The sequence below is a fragment of the Amblyraja radiata genome, chromosome 37 (assembly GCF_010909765.2).
Source record: "Amblyraja radiata isolate CabotCenter1 chromosome 37, sAmbRad1.1.pri, whole genome shotgun sequence".
Lineage (NCBI taxonomy): Eukaryota > Metazoa > Chordata > Chondrichthyes > Rajiformes > Rajidae > Amblyraja > Amblyraja radiata.
In genome coordinates, this window is record NC_045992.1 from 824,323 (window position 1) to 831,034 (window position 6,712).

At 47.0% G+C, this 6,712-nt stretch overlaps 1 protein-coding gene across 2 annotated transcripts in view; it reads right to left on the reverse strand.

Moving 5' to 3' along the window:
* rassf4 (Ras association domain family member 4) overlaps positions 1–3,970 on the reverse strand; it is a 65,566-nt gene extending 61,596 nt beyond the window's left edge. Inside the window, exons 1-2 of one of the 2 annotated variants that reach the window (XM_033012851.1) lie at positions 3,851–3,970; positions 1,651–1,751 (exon numbers count right to left, since the gene is read on the reverse strand). The gene's annotated coding sequence lies outside the window, so the exon portion shown is untranslated. Of the gene's footprint in view, positions 1–1,650; positions 1,752–3,362; positions 3,384–3,850 lie in introns of those variants that run through there. The other variant, XM_033012852.1, reaches the window with a different exon arrangement.
* Positions 3,971–6,712: the final 2,742 nt, after the last annotated feature.

Consider the following 6,712-nt stretch of genomic DNA (forward strand, 5'->3'; position numbering starts at 1 on the left):
ATGCACATTGCACTTTAAGATAATGTCGACACTCTGGAGATTTTCTCATCACCTCCTGAGCTGGAATATGTGTTTTTCTGCCTCACAGCTAGAATTGGTTCATGATCAAGGCCTGGTCCAAGCAGCACTGATGGCCATGGTGAGGAGTTCCACAGTTTAGCCTAGTCACATGATGCTGGTTTGCTGAATACATTAAAGGTCTTGGATTACTGTCAGGGAGCACTAGAACTCTGATACCATTCACGGAACACTTGGTTGCTCAGATTTTCTTCCTGCATTAGTCAGTCGTGAAACATGATATGGTGCGGAGCAATGATTTATACTCTTGGGACCAGGAGGCAGAATAACCTGGAGACATGCAGCTCATTCTTTACGGCCAGGATTACACCGTGACTTGTTCATAACGCCACACTGTTCTTTGTGCCTCACCCCAACCTCATCATTCTCCACCATCTGGCCTCCACTCACAAACATCTTGGAGATTGGTGTCATAGAGCATGGAAACAGGCCCTTCAGCCCAGCCTGTCCATGCAGCATCCAAGCTAGTCCCACCTGCCCGCGTTTGGCCCGTATCCCTCAAAACCTATCCTATCCAATTACCCATCTAAATGCCGTTTAAAGTTATAGTACCTGCCTCAACTGCCTCCTCTGGCAGCTCGTTCCATACACCCACCACCCCAAATGAAGCAGTTGCTCCTCAAGGTTCCCCTTGCCCCACTCACCTTCAACCTAATTGGTCTGGTTTCTTCCCACATCCCAAAGACGTGCGGGTTTGTAAGTTAATTGGCCTCTGTACATTGTCCCTAGTGCGTAGGGGAGTGGATGAGAAAATGGGATAACCTTGCACGGGTGATCAATATCAGTATCCGTATGGACTTAAGCCCCTGTCCTACTTTCACGACCTTGATTATAATCATGTATTATCTTTCCTCTGGCTGCTTAGCACACAACAAAACCTTTTCACTGCATCAGAAGGATGAGAGGAGATCTTATTGAAACATATAAGATTGTTAAGGGTTCGGACACGCTAGAGGCAGGAAACATGTTCCCGATGTTGGGGGAGTCCAGAACCAGGGGCCACAGTTTAAGAATAAGGGGTAAGGCATTTAGAACAGAGATGAGGAAACACTTTTTCCACACAGAGAGTTGTGAGTCTGTGGAATTCTCTGCCACAGAGGGGGGTGGAGGCAGGTTCTCTGGATACTTTCAAGAGAGAGTTAGATAGAGCTCTTAACGATAGCGGAGTCAGGGGATATGGGGAGAAGACAGGAACTGATTGTGGATGATCAGCCATGATCACATTGAATGGTGTTGCTGACTCGAAGGGCCGAATGGCCTACTCCTGCACCTATTGTCTATTGGTACACGTGCCAATAAACTGAACTGAACGAAGGCTCAGCCTGAAACAGCCTGCGGCCCATTTGTTTGCAGCAACATGGGACGGCGTGAATAGATCGATTCCTAGTGTGAAAATTCACATCTCGTGAACAGCAGAACTAAAGTCCCCCAACAAATACAAGCTTTGTGCCACAACTTACTTAACTTCCTGACACAAATCCACCTAATTTTTCCATGACAACTCTCTGGTCCCTGAGGAGGATCTACTATCATTCAATACAATCACCCCTCTCTTTCACAGATTTTACTTACCTGTAAATCTAGAAGTCCATCCTGCGCTCTGTACCGTTCCTTTTGCTCTGTCTATGTGCTCGAGTTTGACTTGATTGAAGTTATGTTTCGTATTAGCCAATCTGTTTGGACAGCATGCATTAGTGGTAGGGTTTTTCACCGTAACTTGGTATGTTTACAGATAACAGCCAAACTCATCCGTTCCAACCAAGATCTAAGCTAGTCCCATCTGCCCACATTAGTCCAGATCACTCAACACTTCTCCTATCCAAGGGCCGAATGGCCTACTCCTGCACCTATTGTCTATCTCCCTCTCAACCCCATTCTCCTGCCTTCTCCCCATAACCCCTGACTGCACGTTTCAGGTCGAGATCTTTCCTCAGACTGACACTTCAACCCAACTCATCGAATCCCGAAATGTCACCCATTCCTTCTCTCCAGAGATGCTGACTGTCCAATGCCGGATTCACCTATAGACTTGATATGCTGAAGCCTAGGGCCTCAAAATCCAGGGGGCCTCTGGCCAAGGTGTATAATATTTTTGACACTGTCATAGGCCTTTCATACATATGCTGTCACAATGCACTGTAGTCTCTAAACAACCCTTCAGTAATTTTCCTTGCCCTCCATTTCAGAATAATACTGTTTTAAGCCGATAACTCGACACTAGCACTGGCAATAAATAAATAAATAAATAAATGGGCTGCTTTCCAGCCCCGTATCTCATTGGCGACGCTCGGCTGCACATCGGTGTCAATCTGATGGCACTGAGCCCCGGCAAACTTTCCCACGTGCTCCAGTAAGCAACGATGGCGGATGCAGCCAGGAACATCTTTGGACACTTGCGGGCTTCAAAAGTCAAAAACTCAGGGGTGGGTTGGGAAGTGTAAAGATATTTGAACTAGGAAGTTGGCAAGGAGCAACGCTAGGGGTAGAGCTGATAATAGTTGCTAGAAGCCTACTGTGGTGCTGTGGTTGCCACTGTCAGCTTCGTAATAAAACTAAGCTTATTTGTAGCATCTGTGTTAACGATAGGAAAAGCATTCTCGTTTTGTAAACGGTTTTTGGAAGCAGATTTGATTCAGGTTTTTTAATATAATTGTAATTTTGTAATTGTATAATTGAGCAACAAGCAAAGGCCACCTGGCCAGATGTTAACGACAGAACTGCCACAAGGAGACAAAGAGTAAGGAAATGGCAAGGAAATGATGGAAGTGCACCTGGTCCTGATGCTTTACAGGAACTCTCTTCAAGAGACAAGTTTAGGATAAAATCCTTTATTTCCATCTTCTTCTAGTCGTGGGGGTGGGGGGGGGGGGGGGGGGGGCGGTGGGTAGGTTGGAGGTTGGGGGGGGGTTGGGGGAGGCCTCACAAGTGTAATAGCCTTCGGCATCTCTACATCTAAATCCGGCACTGTGCCTATCCTGCTGAGTGACTCCAGTTTTTTGTGCCTAAACCAGCATCTGCAGTTTCTTCCTCCACAATTAGAATGACAATGTACTCATAAAACTTGGAACAGCATTATATCAGCATTTAGCAACCAAACCAAAAAAACAAAATAGCCAAACACACAATTACATGAATGAAACCACCTGCAAACATGAAACAATACGAGCTAAAAATAACGTTTCCTCTGGCTCCAGCAACATGCTGGATAACTGTTGTCCCACACAAAGCGCACCGCTTCAAATGACAGCACGGTGAGTCCAAGGATTGCTTGCGACTTGCCTCACCCTAAATAAACTTTCGCGGCGATGAACTGTAGCAAGGAACACATTTGTCTGTTCTTCCCGTGGGGGCCTCCCTCCTCTCCCAGGACCTGTTCCCCGCGCAACACAATTAGTTTGTGGACAATTAAACCATCCCGCACGGCTGCGGCCCGTCTACATTCAGCGCCGATACAGCAACGCGGGGGCACCGAGCTGAGACTGGGACCCCATCCCAGTGTGGCCAGCAGCCCCCACACACACACACCATCACACACAGCAGCCCCCCGCACTCCAGCCCCCACACACCAGCCGCCGGCACCGAGCCCGCCCCGCCCCACAAACACACACACCGCCCCACAAACACAAACACACTTCCAGCTCCATGTGAAACAACATCAATAACAGATGCAAACTCCACCCCCCAAATGCAAACTCTGGGCGGTGTTCACAACATGAAGTGCCCCCGCCCGCTCCCCACAACCCACCCACCCCCATCCCCGCCCCGGCTTTACCATCACCGCCACCGCGCCGCTCCTCGCCGGCCCCAACCCATCCCATCCATCCATCCCCGGCCCCAGCACTGGCTGTCTGACGGGGGTCCCAACCACACGGCACCCGGGCTGCTGTCCTGAACCCGCCTCCCCACCAATCCCCGGAGCCGAGGGGCGGGAGCAGTAACAGCTATAGTCAAGTATGTATACATACAAGGGATTTGCCTTGCTCTATCCACACTACACCTTCCCACCCTGCCTCCTGCAAAGACTCTATCCCCCTACTCCCAATTCATCCGTCTAATGCACATCTGCTGATGCACAGCGGTAGAATTGCTGCCTCACGGGTGCTGTCTTTATGGAGTTTGCACGTTCTCCCCGTGACCTGCGTAGGTTTCCCCCGGGTGCTCCAGTTTCCGTAGAGGTTTGTAGGTAAATTGGCTTCGGCGAAAATTGGCTTCGGTAAAAATTGTAAATTGTCTTTAATGTGTAGGATAGTTTTAATGTGCGGGTCGGCAAAAATGCTGGAGAAACTCAGCGGGCGAGGCAGCATCTATAGAGGGAAGGAATAGGTGACGTTTTGGGGGATCGTGGACCGAAGGGTCTGTTTCCGCGCTGTATCTCTAAACTAAACAAAAACTAAACTAAACTAATCTGTGCCCAAGATGAGGTGTTCCTGCAGTAGTGGTGAACATTACCCGGCCAATCGCAGGTACTGACTGACCTCCCCACCGTTAAAGCCATCTTCAGGAGACACTGCCTCAGAATGGTATCTAATTTCACCACGCTGGCCACACTATCATTCCACTCTTACTATCAAGATGAAGGTAAATTAGACTTTCTCTTGCGAACTAGGCGCAAGAACATTCTGTCCATTAACCATCAGGCTATTGAACTACCCTGCACATCTTTAACCACAACCTTACCTCAGCACCATCTACTCCGGACTTTGGATAGATTGCATTACATACTTCAGTCTGGACTATTATGGTCAGTATTACTGATAACTGATTCTATTATTGATTATTGCATATTTATTGTGTTGTTGCATTAATGTGCTATAAAGCTGCAATAAGTAAGAATTGCATTGTTCTGTTCCCAGTGTATAGCTATCTATCTATCTATCTATCTATCTATCTATCTATCTATCTATCTATCTATCTATCTATCTATCTATTTATCTATCTATCTATCTAAAATTCTGATCTTGACCACTTCCTGTTGTTCTGTATATTGATTTTAGAAAAAACGCTGCCACTTACGGCTGTGATTTTTGGGCATCTTACTCAGAGTCCCCCTCCGCTGTGCAGGACAAGAGGATTTTTCCCATCGATGAAAAATAAAAGAGTTATTAGTGTTTAAAAAATGTTGAGATTCTCTCTCCTGAAGGCCATGCCCCTTCCGGAGGGACTATAAAACCCAGAAGTGTTGAGTGCCTCAGACAGTCTCTGCAAGATGGGGGAGCGAGAGGGTCATGTCTCTCAGTCTGAGCTGTGAATAACACTGACACATGTCTAATAAACTGTGAGTGTGGTTTTACTGACCTTGAGTGCCTTTAATGTGGTTTGAAAATGAAATTGTGGTTGGTTTGAAATAAAGCAAAGTAAATGATGATTGGTGGTGGTTGGTTTGAAATAAAGCACAGTAAATGGTTGTTGGTTTGAAATAAAGCACATGATTATAAGTCTAAACTTGACAACTCCCTGCTTGCACTGTATATTGATTTTAGATAAAACGCTACCACTTACGGCTGCGATTTTTGGCCATCTTACTCAATGCCCCTCCGCTCATCAGGTGCAGAGAATTCTTCCCATCAATGAAAAATAAAAGTGTTAGTAGTGTTTAAAAAATGTTGAGAATCTCTCTCCTGTCAATCACTCCATGAAGGCCACGCCCCTTCAGGTGGGAGGGGGAGGGATTATAAAACCCAGAAGTGTGGGTGTGGCTCAGTCTCTTTAAGATGAGAGAGGGAGAGGTCATGGCTGTCTGAGCTGTGAATCAACTGAACACACTGAATGTCTACTGAACTGTGAGTGTGGTGTTTATGTGGTTTTGTGTGGTTTTATGGAGGTTTTATGGTAATTTCACCATGCTTGAAATGGTATGAAACTGCATTTGAATGTGGTGGCCTTGCACCCTGCATGAAATGGTAGGAAACAGCACTTGAGTTTGGTGGCCTTGCACCCTGCTTGAAGTGGTATGAAATTGCACTTGAATTTGGTGGACTTGCACCCTGCTTGAAGTGGTACAAAACTGCACTTGAATGTGGTGGCCTTGCACCCTGCTTGAAGTGGTATGAAATTGCACTTGAATTTGGTGGACTTGCACCCAGCTTGAAGTGGTCGGAAACTGCACTTAAATTTGGTGGCTTTGCACCCTGCTTGAAATCGTATAAAACTGCACTTGAATTTGGTTCAACTACACTTGAGTTTGGTGGCCCTGCACCCTGCTTGAAATGGTAGGAAACTGCTTTTGAATTTGGTGGCCTTGCATCCTGCTTGAAATGGAATTTCAATGAATAGCGTGAGTCATCTGCCAGCCCACCAGCCGTGAGTGAGCTGCCAGCACATCAGGCTTGAGTGACTGAGCTGCCACCCCAAGAATCCATTTGGCCCACAATGTCCATATTAGCCCTCTGGAAAACAGTCCCTTCAGCCCACAACACCCATACTAGCGCTCCAGAAAGCTCCCCCCTCCCCACTGGCCACCAATATTGGAATTGGTGGAGAGGTGGAATATTATGTTGGTGGACCAGCCCTCCCGTGTGAACATGGGTCCCACTTAGTCTTGTGTTCACTAAATATTCATCACACCCAGTGCAGCAGCCATGGGCATTTGCAGGAATAGCTATGCTGGACCTTTAGAAGACTGAGATAGCAAGTT